This window comes from Crocodylus porosus, unplaced genomic scaffold, assembly GCF_001723895.1.
Source record: "Crocodylus porosus isolate Cpor-Errol unplaced genomic scaffold, CroPor_comp1, whole genome shotgun sequence".
In the NCBI taxonomy this organism is placed as follows: domain Eukaryota; kingdom Metazoa; phylum Chordata; order Crocodylia; family Crocodylidae; genus Crocodylus; species Crocodylus porosus.
In genome coordinates this window covers 14194003-14214689 of record NW_017728924.1, presented here as the reverse complement: position 1 = coordinate 14214689, position 20687 = coordinate 14194003, and the positions used below count along the sequence as shown (strand labels likewise).

Sequence of the window (20687 nt, the reverse complement as noted above, 5' to 3'; positions counted from 1 at the left end):
ACATCAAGAAAATTTTCTTCAGAAAAGCTTGGGACAGAGTATCCTTTGGGGAATGAAACATGAAACCCCCCTGGCAAAATTAAGTAGGGCCACAGTTGAAAAGCAGTGAGAACAGGTTCCCTTTGTACTTTTCTGATCTGCACTTGGCATCCCTGAGGGCAAATTGAGAGAGTTTCAGCATTCAGTGTCCATACAATCCCTCATTTTTCACGAGCAAAGAGGCTTGTTACCGAAGAATGCTCTCTGTTCCCTGTAAGCCTAGAGTGGAAGGAGATCCCTGATTAAAGCAGAGGCTTTGATTAAATGATGAGACTACTTCCAATGATTAAACAAAAAAGCATTTTTGGGCCCGCTTTCTGCAGAAACATGGGATAAAGCACAGAGAACTTCTAAAATGCAAACAAAAAAGCAAGCGGCTCTGTGGTCATTCTGGGAGTTGTGAAGGTGCATGGTGTAGAAAGGGAAATGGCAATTTCAGAATTATGCCATTATTAATTTGTAATTAGGTCATTGTTTATTTTTGCTTCTTGAAATGCTGTCACAGGCATGTGTTGTATTTGCGCAAGTAACATAAGACACCCAGCACCCTGTCACTCATTGAAGATAAAAGGCTCCACATCCTCAGATAATTATGAAAACTTTATTAGTCATGATGAGACAATGATAAAAGGTATCAGGGATTTGTTTTCAACTTTTGGAAATGGGCCTCTTTCTTAGCCCATACTTTCCATTTATTAGAATTTTTGTTGTTGTTGTCATCTTTTCCTAAAATTGTTAATCTTACAAGTCAGTCAAACTACCCATTTCTGCAAATTTTTCTACCTGCATTCCTCAGACATTAACTTCCGTAATCATAATATTAATGCGTGTATGCTTCTCGAGGTCGCACAGTGAGTCTGTGACAAAGCCAAGGATGGAACCTCTGCATCCCAGCTGGTTGTCCTATTCCCTGGGACATGCTAGCAGGTTGTTTATCAAAGATGGGGGCAGCACGGCCCATATGCAACGTGCTTTGCTGTGCCGATACCCATAGCAAACCCAGTGGCATAGCTGTACACATGTGCAAAAGATGGTTCCATTGCAGTGTGGCTCTTTGTGGGTCCTCATGTTTGTAGGTGTTTCAGTGTTTGGATTTTTAGCATTTGCACACTGCAAACATATAATGCACAAGTTTCTGGGAAGCAGAGAAGGAGTTGTCCAACTTATCATGGAGAGAAACTCCAAGAGCGCTTGTGGAGCATGTGGAGGTTTAGCAAACCCATTCAGTGACTGTGGAAGTGGGTATGCTGACCACCGGGGGCAGGAGAACCTTACCTGTCCTAGCTCCCTGCACAAGGAAGGCAGCTGCCACTGCTGCTGCTATAACCCATACTGGCAACAATAGCAGTCACAGCTGGCTTCCTTGTGCAGAGGGCCCAGGCAGCAGCAACAGCAGAGAGAGCATCCAGCAACAGTAGCCCCATGACGCAGGCTTCTTGGCAGGCACCCTGGGGCCCTGTTTACATGCCTGTATCCCAGATATGCTACTGGGTGCAGGACTGTTGGAAAAATGCCCCTGGGGAGGAGAGGGGCACTATTCCACTCCCCCTTACCTCCCAGATGCACTGCTAGGGGAAGGGATTGCCTGGCTGTTACAGCTGAGCAGCTGCCCCTGCCATGGTAAAGACTCCTGGAGCAATTCTGGCATTCCTCAAAGTCAGCACCTGGAGCAGGTGCCTCCCTCGCATCCTCCTAGTTACGCTACTTGGAATATGTTTCCATGGGAACTGGAGACCAAACATAAAACTACAATCTAGAGCTGGTTTTCATGCTCTCCACACTTATACCCCCAGGACGAGAAAGTTAAGCCCCTTCCATGCATTACAGGTGGTTGTTCATCCTTCGAATTCGAAGATAACCATGACATCACTTCTTTGGTTTCTTTGAGCACCTGAGCTGCTGGTCAGGCCACTTTGTGCTTTGAACTGTCTGTGGCACACTGAGCAAGAGATGCCACTTCGGGTTGCTTGATGAACAGCAGACATGCAGCTGTTGCAAGACTTAAGCTGTTTGTGCTTATGCTCCTCCACTCTGACTTGACTTGAGGGAATCCTTGAAATGTTTCTTCTGGCCTCCCTGAGAGCACTTTCTGTCTTTTAACTCACTGTAGAAGATCTTCTTTGGCAGGTGACATCCTGGTGACATGGCCTGCCCATCTCACCTGTGACTTCATCACCAAAGTGTGGATGCTTGGAATTCCTGCCTGTGTGAGAACCTGTCTCATCTGGGACCTTGTCTTGCCATCTTATCCTCATCCGATTCCTCAAACAGCCCATGTAAAAGTGGTTCAGCTTCATAGCATGGCATCTGTACACTGTCCAGGTTTTGCATTCATACATCAGGATTGGCAATGTTAGGTGTAATTACCTGGAGACAAGCTACACATACATACTATTGCACAGTAAAAAGCGCCAACCAGCTATAAAGTTAGACCTTGAAAATGTGTACTAACTTTATAGCTGGCTGCTTTCAAGCCTTAATTTGCACATGTAGCAGCGTCTCCCCTGCTGCTGGGAGCCCCACCAGCTGATGAGGGTCCCAGCCGCAGTGGCGCAGCATACCAAGTGAAAAAAACCCAAGATCTACAGATTGTCAGCCATGATCCCCAGGATCTAAGGGTTTCCATGAACCCCTGAGCCTTGGGGATTGCAGCAGCCATGATCTGCTGGGTCCAGGGATGCGTAAAACTGGTTGTAGCTGCTACAATCCCTAGGCATCCCCCATGAGTGCAGGAACCCCCATGAGTGATAATCCAGCCCAAGGGTTTTCCCATACCTCCAGGCCAGGAGGGATCACCCTGCAGTGATCCTCCAGCCCCAGGGTGCATGGGGTGCCCCCACAGCTGGAAGCCCTGCAACTGGGATGCGTGGGGCTCCCAGGTGCAGGAACCTGCTTCTTGCCAATATGGCAATAAGGCATGATGGGATTGTATGCATGATCCCACAGTTGTACCTCTTGCCATGCACATGTGGCATAGCAGGAGGTGTGATTGTGTAAATTGTGCATTGGATCCCATCATGCCGTTACCTGCATGTGTGGAAGGAGCCTTAGACCTGAAATACTCCAGGTGTTTCTTTTAATCCATTTCTCCTTAATCTAATTACAGAAGAAGTCTATTTGCCAGAGTCTCTGGCATGGATCTTGTGAGAGAGCACCTTGAGAGGCTGGACCCCCACAGATCAGCTGGTCTGGGTAGATTGTATCCAAGAGTGCTAAAGGAACTGGCTGACATAGCACAGCCACTGGCAAGAATATTTGAGAACTCGTGCCACTTGGGCAAAGCACCTGAAGATTGGAAGAGGGCCAATGTGGTGCCCATCTTCAAGAAAGGGAGGAAAGAAGACCTGGGAAACTACAGGCCAATCAGTTTGACCTCAATGCCTGGGAAGATCTTGGAAAAAATTATCAAAGAAACCACCTGGACACATGCACTGTAAAGAACTTTTTCTTATGTCTAGTCTAAATTGGCCTTCCTAGAGTTTATGGCTATTAGACCTTGTTATCCCTTGGGGAGCTCTGGTGAACAACTGCAGGTCCTAGTGCACCCCTCTTATGAAGTTGAACCTTCTCTTCTCCAGACTGAACAATCCCAAGTCCCTCAGCCTCTCCTCGTACGGCCTGCCCTCCAGGCCTTGGATCATACGAGTGGCTCTCCTCTGGACTCTCTCATGCTTCTCCACATCCTCCCTGAAGTGGGGAGCCCAGTACTGACTGGACGCAGTACTCCAGGTGCGGTCTCACCAGGGCCGAGTAAAGCGGGAGGATGACTTCCCTGGTTTTGCTTGAAGCATTGGTGGATGCACATCAGAGTTTGGTTAGCTTTGCCAGCCACAGCATTGCATTGGTGGCTCATAGTCAGTCAAGACCCCCAAGTCCCTTTCAGTCGTGGTGCTGGCAAGCATAGCACTGCTGAGCCTGTAAGTATGCTGAGGGTTCTTCCTGTTGAGGTGCAGTAGCTTGCACTTCTTTGCATTGAAGGCCATCCAGTTTTGGTCAGCCCACTTTGAGAATGTGTCCAAGTTGGCCTGTATCCCCAGCCTGTCCTGAGGTGTGACTGCCCTCCCCCATCATTTGGTATCATCCACAAACTTGGCCAGTTCAAATCTCATTCCTGAATCTAGATAGTTGGTGAAAATATTAAAGAGTACTGGCCCAAGTATCAAGCCCTGAGGGACTCCACTGGTAGACCTGCGCCACGTTGATTTGCTCCCTTCAAATCTTTTGGGTCGCACCCCGTAGCCTGTTGCCTAGTTACTTTTTGAAAGTCACTCTAAGTTATCTTTGTCCTGTAGTATCGGCACCAGTTAGGATGAAGGACATATTTGTTCTACCAAAGGAGCTAAAGATACAGAAGACCAGTAAGGGAAAAGCTTCATAGTAGGTCTGCTTTTATTCTGCTGTTTGAAAAGTCAGTTGTTCTCAAGTTGGTCCCTGATGCTCTGCTAGATAATGTATCTCAGATTAATAAAACTTAGTACAGGGTGTTATTGTAAGGTTATTGATTGACATGCTTCTACATTGATCTGTGAATACTAAGGTGGGCTACACAGTCGATTGTTATCATTTGCTGAGTATATTTTTGGTATTTTGACTTTGTGCTTGTGTGAGGCCCTCAAATTGTTGGGTGGTTTGATGAAGCAATGAGTCTCAGCACTTTTGGAGGAAGATTTGAAGCCATTCTAGTCTAGAATCCATTCCCTGTTATGTCTTATTTTAAAAGCAGCTAATTCCAGGGGCTAAGGCATCTTCAGAAGGGATTGCTGAACTTGAAGATTTCCATGTGCCTGTGTGTGTTCAGCACTATAACCCATAGTCTCAATGAATAATTTGAGACCAAAAGAGCCAAACAGATTTTTCTAAATACCTAGGACCTGATTGAAAGCCTAGTGAAGTCCATGGGCTTTGAGTCAAGGTCACTGGTATACAGACATTGGTGGGTTTCTATCTTTAAAGGTGTTTCTGATAAATATCACAAGATGGGGTTTTGCCAGGGGATTTAATGGTGTAACTATAACCTTGCCCCATTCTTGAGAAAACTTGACTGCTCTTTGGAAAAAGGAGGTGGTTCTGAAATAGTGGTTGAATCTGCCAGCTACAAAAAAACCTGTCTCTGCTGTCTTCTCTTTTTGATAAAGTTTTAGCATCTGATTCTGTAGACCTTCTTTACTCAAAACCAACAGATGTTATTAACCAAGTAGCAACCAAAAGATCAGGACCTTAAATGTTTTTCTTCCCCATAGTTTTTGGAAGAAAATCTTTTGATTTTCTATTTTATCTGGTTAAGTACTTGATTAATAAGTTGATAATTAGCAGAAATATTGTCATCCATTTAGCTTCATCCCTTTGTTGTCATCTTTAAATGTGAAGGTCCTATGAAGTAGAACATGAAAGAAATGTGATAGAGAGTCTGTTCATTAACAAACTTTTAGAAACTTTTGATTTTGACTGTGAAACAGCTAATTCCTACAAGTATAACTTGGGTGTACTGTGTAATATCTAGCGGGCTTTGTGAACTGTTGTTGTTCTGAGAAAGTAGGAAGGCTCCTGGATGCTGGGAAATCAGGTAGATTGGCTTTCTTGAGTATCACCTACCAGAAACTCCTCGCCTCTCCTGATTTTTCAACCCTAACATGACTCGTCTTCCCATACTGTCATTTCCAAACTCCTCTCTCAAGCCAGGAACAAAAAAGGGAGATATGTCATCTTTGGAGTTCAGGGGCAGGGTGTCACAATCATGGAAACTGATCCTAGGGAGAGTAGGGAAGTTGAGGCAGAGGCAGTGAAAAATGGGTAAGTAGCAAGAGGTTGTTAGTGGGACAGATACAAATATTTTATAGTGGTCAGGAGTTAAAAAGGTAAGACAGAATTGCTGGGGGAGGGCATACCAGTTAAGTGGGACTGGGAGGGACAGAGATAAGAGTGTCTACAATGTTGTGAGGGTTAAATTGTCACAGATGTCTTTTTCTGTCAGCATTTGTTTTGCCTGTTCTGAATTCCAACACCTACATAACACTGTCTCTCCTAAAAGCAATGCTGAAACTCCCAACATCGAGCCCTGCAACAAGTGTGTTCTCAATTACGGGAGGAACTTCCTCAACTTTACTTGATACGAGCGCTCAGCTCAGGTCTGCACGCCTCCAGAGGAATCACGTGAGCATGTTTCCCAGAAGGTCCCCCCTCCCCGCGTCACAGAGAATGTGTGTTTCTTATAAACCCATGCAGATAATTTCATGGCTTTTCCCTTTCATGGCCACCCACCTTCTCTTCCCCACTAGCTTTGATATAAAAAGACAAATCCCTTCCAATTCTCATCAAAAGCCAAAGGGTTGCTCTGTGTCACCCATCCTGGGATTTGGACTCCCAATTTTTCAACAGAAAGTTGGAAAGAATCGCTTGGTTTTTAACTTAGTGCTCTTAGTGAAACAAATCATTTCCAGCATCATTGGTGGAATCAGCTTTGTAGACCAAATGGACAAATAGGCACAAATTATTCTGTGGTGGTGTTGTTTGTGATCTGTCCATGCCGTAATTGTGCAAAGCACACTACAGAGACTCCAATCCCAGCCCTGAGGGACTTATGCTGTAAGTTAGACATATGTTTTGTATAGTTTAAATGCATATTCAAGTCTGGGTAGGGCACTTTTAAAAGCAGATTTAAAGTTATAACAGTAACGCAGAGAGTAATAACAGTTGTGGAAGTGAGAGGAGGATGAGGGTTACAAAAATAAGGCTCATGTGAGTTGTTGTCTGTATTTCTGGTACAGGGCCTGATAGTTATTTTGTTTTTATTCCTTTTTACTTTGTATTTAACTGTTTTTACTGTTCCTTTCACTTCGGGGAAAGAGAGACGGTAGTTTCCAAAGGTGGAGGAATTGGTGCTCAGGAGGAAAAGTTGGTGGTGGTTGATTAACTTAGCTGGAAGGACTGACCTGGGAGAGGAGTGAAGATGTGCCACAGTGTTTCCTTTTGCCTGCAAAACACTTTAACATGGGTGGAATTTAAGAAGATTGGAGCCAGGTGACTTAGAGCAAGGAAGAGCAGAGAACATGTCTCAGGCAAACACTGTCGACCTCTAATCATGTCCCTGGACCCTGGTACAGGGCTAGACTGATTAGAGCTGCATGCCATACATGTCTTCTCCTGCGGCCGAATCCTGAGGTTCATTTCTCAGTTCTTATTCAAGCAAACTTCATTTAAAGACAATAGGGCTTTAACAGAGTAAGACCCATACAGCAACGGAGTAAGGTTCTCAGGATTCAGTCTTTCATGACTGTGACTCCAGTTTGATCCCATACTGGCATCTGGCACATGCATATATTGAACCCACAGCAAGTATCAGATGCCCTTCATTGGTGAACTTTGAAGTGCTGGAACTCGCCTTGACTTTGGTAGGCCTGGGTGTGAGGCAGCTCCAGGCAACTGCAACAAATTTCTTGTTCCAATGACCAAGGATGAAAATGGTTTGATTTTTTTTACAGAACGGATGCATTCTTCTCTTGGGGATCCTTGTGCGTGTGACAGAGACCTATATTGGGAGTTCTATTTATTTTTTCTGCTCATTATTTGTTTAGTGCCATAATTTGGCTACAGCATCCCTGCTGTCCCATTAGATGGGTCACACAGTGTATCTCAGGTGATACAGTATTAGTAAACTTTAAATAAATAAATAAATAAATAATGAGGGTTACAGAAATGAACTGAAAAGTAAATTGACTCCTGGGAGTTGTTCTGGATTTAAAACAGGACCACTAACAATAGAATTCTTGGTTCATTAACGTATCACGTAAGAGGAGATACAGAGACTAACTGTTCTAGTGAAAATCTAGTGAGCTTTTGATCAGTTGTGCCATATCCTTAGTCCCTCCTGTCAGCTGCTTTGCATTGTACATATGCCACCATAGATCCCGAATGCTGCTGTAACAAGGCTGCTAAGTTACCTCGGCTTTGGGGAAAACTTAGGTGACCTAAACCTGGTGTAGTTGGCATTGCACCACCTGTTCTCTCCACACTGGCGCTGGCTATATTCCAGGACAAACTAAAGCATTTTAGAATATTTGCAGATGAATGATCCCTGCCTGATGGAAGGGTCCTGAGGAGGCCTTTACTGCCAGTGTGACTTTGAACAGCCAACAGTTAAGTTTATTTTGTCAACTTCAGGATGGCAGGGAGCAGAAATGAGGCTTCGAACCACCTCTCTCCACTCTCCCCAGGTCCTGTGCCAAGTGGATCTTGGCTGAACTCATGAATCTGGCCTAGTGGGTGTTGTCAATAGGGAGTAAATATTGTAATAGTGTTTGCATTTGCTCAAGGATAGCACTTGCATTTGCTCAGTTAGGTAGCCACAAAACAGCACTTTCGGTAATGCTGGATCCATTTCCCCAGCATTTTCTATGCTGCTCCTCACTTTCTGCCTTGCTAATTAACATGCCTGTACCTGGCAATTCATCTCTGTACTGGGCTGGGTCCAGCCCAACCTAATATATTCTTACCGATGTGTTCAAAACACTATGCTGTGTGTGTGACAGGAGACGGGACTGTATATGTCCATTTATTTATAGGACAATTTAATCACACATCGCTTTAGCATGAAAAACTCTGGCTTGTACCCGTAGGACAGATCCTGTGATTCCCTTCATTTTCTCTACTCTGTGCAGTTTGCATTTTGTTTGTTAATAGATCCAGTTGTTTTATCAGGTGCTGTTTGCAAAGTCATTTGTAATATGCAGTAGGATTAATTTTCCCTCAAGTACTTACCCCAGGTGGGATGTATAATAGACTGCATTTCATCTGATAACTCATGCAATTTATTAGCTGTGAATTTATTAGCTGTGAAATGCAGAATAATGACACCGACCAAAAAACAAGCTGTACTATCCATGCCTAGCTAGTATCTTCCTAAAAGTAGCTCCAGCCAAAGTTCCTATTTCACAATCCACTGAATAGCTTTCTAATGGGTCATGAGAAGAACATACATTATGTGACTGAGGCAAGTGAGCTTTTAATATCTTCAGAATAAGGTGGACAGTTTCTAACAGATTGTGACATTATCAAAGTGCTATTTGAAATCATCTCCATATGCTGTAGCAGTGCTGTAAGATTTCACTCAGAATTGCCTTTTCAAATGTTTTTCATTCAAGTTCAGTGAAGGGAAATTGGAAACATTTGGGTATACCCTACTTATGGATCTGTTAAGACCACACAATAGACACTTAATTTCAGCCTGTATGGGTGTACAGGAAGAGCGTTTCTGGAGGGAGTGAGCAGGGATAACTCTATCCATTAATGTCTTTATAGAATCTCAGCATCATGTATTTTGAAGCTTGCATGATCACTGCTCTTCACACCCCATATTCTTTAGTGATTGATTTTTCAGGAAGGAGACATTATTCAGGTTCAAGGGGTCACTGTGAGCCCTTGAATTCTGCTTGGCTGTAGCAGAGGGTTAAATGAAGTAGCACAACGTCTGTTCTCCCACAGAGCCTGGATCCAGCTAGCAAAGGCCCCAACACATGAGTGACCCCAAATCTTGCCATCAGAGCCCACTTGTAGTCATTCTGGACAGGGGTACTGCCAGTTTGGCATGCAAATCCATCCCAGTGTTGTATTTAGCTGTGCATGGCATTGATGTGTAGGCAATTCAGAGCTTAAATACTTCAGTGAGTGGTGGTATATAAATGTCTGAGAGAAACTGCTTTTAGCTGGTTTGAGAATACATGTTTCCTCTCTCTAAAATAAACTGAATGGGGGAGGAAGGGTTGCTACCATGGGTTCATATTTCTCTGTAGAACAATTTGTGAAAAGTGAGTAATGAGAATGCTTCCATGGTGATTGTCTGCAAGTGATGCAGAGAGGCAAAGTTGCTCACCAAGAGCCTCAGCCAGCCCTGTCTTTAGGCCGGTGGTTTCTTTTATGAGACTATATTACAGTATCTTGCAGGAATTGTCTACGGGGCCACATTTTAGCAAATTTATGATATAGTTGTTCACTGCTACCACATAATACCATGCAAGTGCTGTTACATGGGCTACAGCATTCAGTATGGATGAACTAATGGGTAACTTGGAGGAGGATAATTGAATTCCAGACTTGCACATGCAGATCATATTTAATTAAGCAAAGAATTCAGGGAAACCATAGCCCAATATGAAGTAATCTGAGGATGTGCAATGGGAATTTTTAGTCCTATTAACCTGTATTCAACTGTACTGATATTTTGGGGATAATTGCCATGGATGAATTCAAGCAAAATTATAGTTGTTTTAACAGTGTATTTCAACCAGGCCTTTTGAACTAGGTAGGGTATCCATCTTACGGGGCAAAAGTACATAGGAGAGAGAGAGCTATTTAGAGTCCAGTCCAGCTGTGCTAGAGCAGTACCATGAAGTGGTGTGCGACATCAGCTGTAGCTCCTCCAGTGTCTTAATACAGCAACTCATTGAACTGGCAGAAGACAGACCATCAAGGGACTTGATTGCGCAGCTTATCCCTTTCCAGAAGGATATGGTTTTAATTTTGAAAATGTTATTCATCTAAGATCTCCAAGTCTCTGACCCGCTGTATGAATGATTCTTAGTTTTACATCAGAGCCTGGAGTTAAGAACACACACGCACACCTTTACATCTGGTGCTTTTATGAATCATTTCAAGGAACTGTTACTAAGCAGCAGCAGCGGCTATATCATGGCTACATTTTATGAAGAGGAAGGGCTGCGCTGCTTATTTTGCTTCCAAAAAATTCATTTTGTTTTGCGTTCCCAGAAGGTACTTTTTTTCTCCAAGAAGGTCAAGCAGAAACATTGATGTAAGTCCTGTTTATGGCGGTTTTGTTAGATTTCCAACAATTGCAATGGAACATATTTATAACAAGTATGTTTTTCTCTAGGGTGATACTATTAGTCAAAATATGTTTTCTCATATTTCCACTGCATAAACACAAATTTCTTTTAAGATTCAAGCTTACTGGTCTTGATTCCCACAACCATGTCTTGTAAGTGGTTCACAAGGTCATACAAGCCCTGGTTTCAACCCAAGATGGAAGGTGTTTGTTGGGAGAGCTAACCTTGACCAAACTAGAATAATTTTATATGTTGGCTAAGCTGTTGTCCTGAATACAATGGCAACCAGTCTAATATTTTAAATGAGAGGTTTCTGATTGAATGAACTAAAGTTTCCAAACTTGTCCTGCTTCTGTCTTGTTTCTTTAGTTATAGATACTTCCTGAAGCAGAGGGGTCCAAGGTATGGCCCATAGGCTCACAGAACTTATCATCTAGCCCATGGTGTGGCTCATGCACCTCAGACTGGTTCAAAATGCTGCATGTGGTGTGTGCCCTGGCCACCAACCCTATGCACTGTACATGGCATGTGGGGCCAGGTACAGTGCTTGCACTGCACTTGGTATACAGGAGCAGTCTGGGATGCACTCTGCATTCAGTGCACAGAGGCAGTTCAGCCCTGTACAGTTCTGGTTCCAGCCCACAAATTGGTCCCATGCCACTCATTTGCCCCTTGGGCCCTGATGAATTTGATACCCTTGTATAAAATGTACTTATATGGCCTCACTGATATAGTATCCTATGGTCTCACAATTTTTAATATATGCAGTGTGCCAATAATGGACCGGTCATCCATACTTGTTCGCTTCTGTTTAATTACTGTTACCAGCCTTACACACAGTTCTCTTCCAGGGTTTCTAAACTAGTAGAAATTGTAAAGAAACAAACTTTTCTGTGATTTAATGACTGTGATGAAACATGAGAAAAAACTTTGAACTACCAAAAGCCAATGGTATTATTGGGAAAACAGAGGGTGGGGAATATCCAGAAGTTCTATTACTCATCATGATAGTGGCATCATAACCATATATTGTTTCCAGTCCACTGTGACTTCTGTTTAAACGAACATCAAAATGAATTCTTGCAAAATCAAGAGGCAGCTATTGATCAAAACTGCAATGATTTTGTGGACATCCAGAGTAGTAACCAACCTGGTATGAACAAGTTGAAAGGGGAAAATCAACAAGTTCTCAGACTTTTGTGAAGTCTGAATAGGATTGGGCTTTAAATATGCATTGTCAGTCTTGTTATAGGTTTATTTGGCATGAATCTGTGAATCAAAGCCAGAATCTGTGAACAGAATAGTAACTATATTTTGATATTTGCATAAATAAGAATAGAATTTTAAAAGCATGTTGATAGTTGTCTTTAACTTATTTCCTGTCAACAAAAATACATGTTCAAAACCAAACTCATATATTTTAAAACAGGGGTGGCCAACCTGTGGTACAGGTGCCACAAGTAGCATAGGCAGCCTCTGTGTGTAGCACCCAGAAGACTGGGGAGGGGGTGGGCACACAGTGGCAGATAAGGCAGAGAGCAGAAAGCTAAGGATCAGTTCAGGCAGGGAGCAAAAAACAGAGCAGCAGCCTGGGCAGGGAGCAGAAAGGTGAGCAGCAGATCAACTAAAGGAAAAAAGATCAGAGTGGTACTTGGGGAGGGTGTGAGGCTAATTTGTGTCCTGCCTATCCAAAAAATTTGGCCTCCGTTGCTTTAAGGCTCTTTCAGCCAAATACAAACATACAACTACATTAAATATGAATAAAATTTAGAAGCACCAAAAATAAAAGCCACCTTCATCATAGCATGATTAAAATGCAGCTGCATGCTTTCCCTAGTTGGGCGTCCATTAACAAATACATTAGGCATTTTCTGACCATGATAATATTAGCCAAACCTGTATGGCCACAGGTCAAAGTGCATTGAAACAGAATTTCAGGAGTGAAATCCCAGTGAATAGCATTAAGGGCGTTGTTATGTATCACCATATTACTAAAACTAACTACAATTTAGCAGGAGCAAAAGTTGGCAAAATAGTGCTTAATTTAGTCTGCCAATGTTTATGAGCACTCTTGGGACTCATTAGTATTAAGAAAAAGAGAGAATCTTGTTATTTGTATGATGGCCTGAAAATTTCAGGCCAAAACTTGTTATCCACGCAACATTTTTAGAAATTTTTCTTATTTTTCTCACAGAATATAACTGTGAATTGGTAGCAAGATATGCCTTTCCTGAAGACTTCTTTTTTTCACTGTTCATTTGTATTGCTAGCAATTGAACTCCATGAAGAGCTGGGAACAGCGCTGCTATGTGGATTTTCTGTACTCTGAAGATGGTGTTTGAGTTTAGAATTTTAAAGTGCTTTTCTATGCCTAGATATGAAGAGCAATTATTTTAGGATCAGTGACTGTACAAAAATATATTGGAAAATATTCATCACTGATACATCAGTAAATTTATTTTCATTGGTGAAGCTGCTTTAGGGATGAATTTGGCCCATTGCTCTTGAGAAGCAGAAGCAGATTATGTCTGTACAGACAGAAAGAAAAAGGAACAAGGGCTTATGCAAGGAAAAAGGAAGAGTTTGAAGTGTACATATAAACCCATCCAATCATCTCTGCCAACTGGTTAAATAGATTATCTCCTGAAAATAATATCATGGGAAATAAAGACAGAGGATGAACTCATGATTCCATTGAGGCCAATGAGAGCTTTGCTGTTCACTTGTAGCCAGGAGTTCATACAGCATTTTGAAGGAACGATGTTTAGGACTAAAACCTTGTGAAGAATAGTGTCTGTCTTCCCAAGTGCTTTGTCTGCTTCCTCTTATTCTTCACAAAGCCAGGGTGTATGTGAGACTACAAAGACCATGTGTGTGTTATACAATGGAGACATAAGAATGAGTACAGGAACTTATTAAGACAAAAGAATAAGTGAAGAAAGTGCCCATTATGTTTAGGATAAAGAGGTAAACATAGTGAGAGAGGAAGCTGGGTTAGAATAGAGAAAGAGAAATAAAGAATAATGTCATTAATTTAAGTGGGCTATGGGGTCTTTACTGATGACACCCCTACCCCCATGTCCCAAAGTTGTGGTAGAACATGCCCTTTTTAGATGAGGTGAAGAAATATGAGCACAAAGAAGGGATGTGATCAGAACAGCTGAAAGAAGGCCATAATTGGTTTAGGAGAAGAGATTAAAAAACTGCATAAGTATAGTATGACTAAATGATGAATTATAACATGATCTCCTAAAAGTATTTGAAGGTTGTGGACACTAGGGAGGAAACAAAACTATTTTTGTGTGAGGTAGAAAAGTAAAACTGAAAAAAGGATAATGTAGTATGAACACCCTGAAAAATAAGCCTTCAAATTTGGGGCAGAGTTAAATAACCTCTCAAGAGAAGTAGTGGCTGTTCCCTTCAGAGCTGGGAGCTGGCTATCCATAATATACTGTAAAGACTCTCTCATGGTCAAAAGTGGGAATTAGCTCTCAATGTACTACTAGGCCTTTACCATTTGTAATTTTTGCAGTCTTGTGCGCTTGGTCATCTCCTGTTATACTCGGATAATGAAGAGACTAACAGAGCAGGCCTCAGATCTAGGGGATGAATAAAAACTTTGGCCCATTTTAACAAAGTTTATTTATGAACTGTCGGACACACATACTGATAGGCACTGCCATTGTTTTAGTATACATCCCCAACTGTTCTGAAGGGAGAGCTAATGCATGACTTATTGTATGATAGCATAATAAAATGGTTCCTAGGAGCTGATAAACAAACAAGCATGAAGACTTGAGCCATTGTTTTACAAAGACAAATGTTTTAATATGTATTTTTTTCAAAAAAACTAAACAATCCCAGTGTCCTAGCAACAGCTACATAGCTAATTAAGAATATCAGACTTCCCAGGCAGACATGGAGTTCACCAAAGCTATCCAATTACTCCATGCACTATTTAATTCATATTATCATTGGGCTGATTGTAAGACACGCACAGGTCCTGTGCTGTTCAGAAGAAATGTAAGATACAAATGACTAAGTAATATCATTCCTATGTAAGAATGGTTAAAATGGAGAAGAAAGAAAGAAAACACATATTTACTAATAATGGTACCACTGAAAAGGGCATAAAAGTAAGGTTTATGTATTGAAAACCTGCCTTGCAATTTGTAGAGCAGACAACACAATACAATAAGAAGCGTCCTACAGCACAGATTTGTATTCTGTAAAAGAATGAAGTGAAAATTGCAAGACAGACTGCGCACAGCCTTCCTCTGGCCATGGACATCCAGCCATGAGAGTGATCTTTGTGGACTGGGAAGTTGTGCATGGTCATCTTTCCAAGGCAAACTGGCAGAGCAGTTTGTCAGGGCTCACTCATGTACCTATCATGTGGTATTACTTGGGCTTTTATTGGAATGAAAATCATTTAAAATACAGTGAAGAGTAAAGTAGAAAAATAACTGATTCTCCTTATGAGCTGTTGTGACAGATTCTGAGAACTTTTACTGTAGAGATAAAAATGCCTCCCTATCAGTTTAAGACCTCTCCTTAATTAAAACCTCTCCATCTTCTGTGCCAGGGACCCTGACTGTGGACTTAACGGGAGGAAGGAGACATTAAATCCTCACTGTCTCACTGTCTGCCCTCTGACATCTTGGTCCAGAGCAGAGCTGACATGCTGTTCTCTAGGTACTTCCTGGCAGATGTGCTGCTCTTGGTGCTCCTTCATGTGCCTGTGGTTTGGTCCAAGGACAGTGGATATGGTAGGTTCTCCTGCATAATCCCATCCTCCAATAATAAATGAGAGAGGTCCCAGATTACTCCTGGATGGCATCACCAGAAGCTGGCACCTCTTGACAACAGCTGGCATGACCAGTTGGATCCTACAGCACCTTTGCAGTAATGGCTTCTGCCATGTGCTGAAAGAGGCTAAACCTTCCTGTCACCTGCTTCTCTTGTGTATTTTGAGCATGTGCTGCAAGATATGTTCCCCACTTGCCTGTATCCTTTGATCTTCTAATCTACAGTTTGATGTTGGGCCTTGCTTCATGAGCAGATATATGAAGTCAGATATCTGGTTTGCTGAAGAGAAGAATACGGACAGTGTTGTTTCACGTGATTCTTCATTTAGGGTTGACTCATCTAGAATTTTATGCTTAAGAGGATCAGTCTGTGAATTTGAAGGGATCATCACATTGCTGGAACACAAACTGTTACCTCTGAGCACCTTTCCTCCAACTGTGCATCTCAAAATATAGGATTATGACCTGTAGCTACAATAAGGTAAGATGCATGAGCAGACTGTCAAATTGGTAACTTAGATGCACACCTGCTTGCCTTTTCTGCAACTTCAGGGAGAACTAACAGCATGGCCGTGCTGTTCTTCCTCTTCCCTTGAGATTTGTCCTCACTTTAACTGCCTTAAGGGGTGAAGCTAGCTATTTCCAATTTGCATCCATACTATCTGATCTGCTGCTTTCCCCATCCTCTCTAGAGCCCAAGGCAAAGATGCCATTATACTCAGCAGGCCAGGTGCAGTTTGAAAGATCTAGGAGAATGTTAATAAAAGCCCTGATGAAGAACAAAAAATAAACAAAGCTACTATTGCACCTGTAAGAGAGGCTGCCACCAGGAAATTAAAAAATTACACATGGCATATACTGCCTGCATACACCCATGAACTGCTTTTCAGCATTGAAATAATGTCCATAATATGCAAAAAAGAGGAAAGAAAAGAGAATTGTGTAGATTGCAACAAGTTAACAAAAGAGCTGATCTCCCCTAGTAAACCCTTCGTGGTACTGTGATGACTACAAATTTGCTTAACCTTCAAAATATAGTGAAAACTTAAAATGATCTTCCTGTGAATCATCTAATTACCTCCATTTCACCATGGAAAGTCTCGCTGAATTTTAGCCTTGTGTCTCACCTCCAACGTATTTAAATAGACTGATTTTGCAGCAATGTCATTTGAGGCATAGGATTAAAGCTCAAGAGTACATCAAGTTAAAATGGCTATAATAATACACTGAGTATGATTCACCAGGGTTCAAAATGTAGAGGTGGGGAAAAAATAAAGGATCAAAAGGCCAGGATACTCAAAAGAACAAAATATTGAATGCAGATGATCCAAAAAGCTCTGTGCACCTGCCTAAAGTGCCCATATACAAACAGAAATGGAAGAGCTGATGGGTGGGGAGGTTGCAGGGGGGAAGAGAGCACAAAGGTAAAGACTTTTTATGTTGTGAAGAACAATAGTGAAATTCCCACTGACTTTAAAAGTAATTGGAGTTACATACCCACATTCAATGATTTAGAAGAATTCTCCTGAATCTGTTCTCCTGGGTAAGAAAAACTTACCCAGAAATGCCTAAACAGATATTTGAATGCTGGACTCCTGAAGAACAAAGAGCTTGTAGTGTTGACTCCCCTATGCACACATCTCAGATTAATCAAGTCTGCTGGAGCATGGAAATTATCATGCTCCAGCAGACTCCAGAGTCCCATGTATATCAGTGTCCCCATGCTGGAAAATGGTCATGGGGCACTTTAAACTAAAGCTTGTTTGACGAGCTTTAGTACAAAGTGCCCCACCACCTTTTTTCAGTGTGAGGACACTGATACACATGATGCTCAAGGCACTAATTTGTGCCCCCCCTGCTTCCTGGACCACATCTGTAAATGCCCACAATGTCTCCTGGTTGGAGAGGACAGGAGCAAAGCACCCTGGGATGATGGATTGTTCTGTGGCTTCTCCCACAAGACAATGTGTACAGTTACCCACTGTCTCAGGATAAACTCTTCCAGAAGTGATTTAACCTTGGTTATTCTTGGATTACTTTTCTCTGAGCAGCCATTTTTGCTCTGGGAGGAAAATCCTGAACATCTTTGCACTCATGGTGTACGTATACTCAGTGACTCTCACAGGAGAAACTAAATGTCAGATGAAAAATTTGCTTTCATACCTGTACTATATTATAGAATTGTTGTTCTATATACTTAGGTTGCCTAATACCTACCCACCGATAACTTTTTGTGTTTGAGAAGTTTTCATCACCTCTATCTTATAAAGCAGTCCACTGAAATTCAGCATAGGGGAAGCTCTTATGCTAAGTAAGTGCCTTTTTGTCCCATTATATCCCACTGATGTTTAGCTGACTAATGAGCAGATAAGAATCAGCATTTTCCTTTACTCTCTTCTGCTGCTCCAAGAAGTTTTGTCAGTATGCCAGAATAATAACTGAATATGAACATTTTAATGATGGAGGCCCCACATGGCCACCAAAGCAGCACCAGTCCAGGAAAACCTGGGAACTAGTGTACTAGCTGTAGCAGTAGACTCTTGCTTCAGCAGCTGGATCTAGTACAGGGGCCTAGAATCCCAGCCCTGCTTTGAGGGCACCAGATACGAGAACAAGTCTGCCAGTTCCTGAAGGGGTGCAGACATCTAGACAGTGCTTTCATAGACTTTAGGGCTGGAAGGGACTTCGGGAGGTCACTGAGACCAGCCCCCGATTAATCCTCTTCCCCATAATCTTCTGGACACAGCACATTTCCCCAGTAACCTGTTTCAGTCATCTCTGGAAGTACCACATGGGCAGGGTCTTCTACTTTCCATAGACAAGAGAGTGAAATGGACTGGATTCATTTTAACCACCACACACCCAGCACCCGCACCCACAGTCCATCTTCTAGTATAATAATAGCCTTCTGCTGTGGTCAATTAACACAGTCCTGTAATTCAAGAAGTTGGTATCTGCTGAAAGTGCAGAGTCAAATCCTAAGGTCTTGCAGAAGGAAGGTTGTTACCATTATCCATAATAGCATTTGCTTTTCCCTTTTTCCTTAAAAGAATAGGAAATTAGATACAGAAAGTATATTATTTAGGTTGCAGAGTCAAGCTTTCAGAAGTCAGGAAATGTCAAATGTATGGTTTTTCATACAATTTTATCCTGATTTTCAAGTGCTTGACTTTGCAACCTAAGTATCTAGTGCAAGAGTCTTTAAAGAGATTGTCTACACCCCCAGGGAATGAATGAAGAGAACAATCATGGGAAAAATGTTCTGAGAACAATAACTGGGAAAGGGTACAAATTTTATAAAGCATGATAGAACAGGTGGCCTTTTTCATCTCCTCGGATTTATTTTATTGTACCTACCACCACTGAAAACCGCAAATTTCACTTTCATGTTTTACAAGGGAGCAGCCAGCTCTGACTGAGTGATATTGTGTGGACTCCAGCACCCTCTGATGGTCTGATGCTATTAACTGGTTCTTTCCAATTGTATACAGAGTGACCACACTAAAAATGTTATGAGACAAAACTTGTCTGCTAATGGCTGCTTTTTCATTTGTTCTGTAATACCTTGAGACAATAGTGCCCAACCAGTGGCCAAATGATTGGTGCAGGGTTGGTCCATGGGCTGGATCCTGCACGGGATCAGTTCATGTGTAAGACCCTGCATGCCCAGGTCCAGCTGCACATACCTGGATCCAGCTGTGACCTGGAGCAACGTAATGCTCAGGGTTACATTATCCAGCCTGCAGGGCTCCCCCAGGGGTCTAGAAATTTGGTATCAAGGGAGTGGCAATTAACACTGCTAGCACTCCTCAACACCAAATTTGCAGACAAGTGGGGAGCCCATGTGGGCTGGATGATATAGCTTCATAGGCCAGAGCTGTCCTGTGGGCTAGGGGTTGAGCACCCCTGCCCTACACACATTGTGTAGGGCAGGAAAAGTTGTAAGAAAAATCAAATTGCACTGCACAATGTGTCTCTGCTCAGGAACATACCAATAGAGTTGTGCCCTCTGACTGCCTGTTATTTCCAACTCAAATTATTACAAACCGGCAGTTTTGAATGTAATGGTAGCAGAGATACTGTAGTGCAGGGGTAGGCAACATTTTTGGCTGGAGTGCTGAAAAAACCATAATGTCTGCCTTGTAAGGTCAGACTGCTGGCATGCCAGAAAAACAAAACCAGGGTGGGGGGTACATGGCAAGATGCACTGCATATTAATATAGTTAATAATCATAAATATTGCTTTTTTAGACTAAATACAATGCTTTCTAAAAATTCTAAACCTGGTGACAGTAAATAAAACTTTATATACTGCCTTTGTTCTTGTGTATTCTTTTTTGTTATGTATGTTGTGATGACAGAGAAAAGAAGAGGAAAAAGAGGGAAAGAGAAAAAAGGAGAGAAGAGAGAGAGAAGCAACAGGAAGAGGTAAAGCAAGAAAAAGAAGGCAAAGAGGAGAGTGAGAAATAAGCAAAGAGAAGAAAAAGGAGACAGAAGAGAAGAAAAAGAAGAAAAGAGAAAGAGGAAAAAAAGGAAAGGGAGAAAGAAGGTGTGTCCCTCACCACCCATGTCTCCCACCGCTACCAGCAGCAGCTCAGGCCCACTGGTCCAGAGCAGTGTCCAGAGGAAGGAGGCAGCAACACTCCAGCAGCAGCTGCCAGGGCACGGTCCAGGAGCAGGAGGAGCCCGGGCCCAGGACTGGGAGGAAGGGCCTGGCCAGGGCTCGGGCAGACAGACTCCCCATCCTACCCAGGTGGGACAGCATCAAGGTACTGAGTTCTGGGTGCAGGTGCTCAGGGCAGGGTCCAGGCAGTGCAGGGGGAGACGCCATGGGCAGGCAGGCCCAGCTGGGCCCTTGGGAAGGTGGCACCAGGAGGAGAGCGGGAGCTGGGTGGGAAGCAGGGGCTGCCCTGGGGCTCTGCAGACTGAGGCCAAGATGGGCGGGTGGGGGCGCCCAGGGGCATCTGAGGTGGGGCCCTGCCCAGCCTGCGCAACTCCATGGGGA

General features: G+C 42.8%; 1 long non-coding RNA gene across 1 annotated transcript; it reads left to right on the top strand.

Annotated features, from left to right (window-relative positions):
• Nucleotides 1–4335: 4335 nt before the first annotated feature.
• LOC109313762 lies at nt 4336–17379 on the top strand. The gene is made up of 3 exons (XR_002102141.1): nt 4336–4416; nt 15460–15643; nt 15908–17379. It is a non-coding gene; the product is annotated as an uncharacterized LOC109313762 (long non-coding RNA).
• The last annotated feature ends 3308 nt before the right edge of the window (nt 17380–20687 follow it).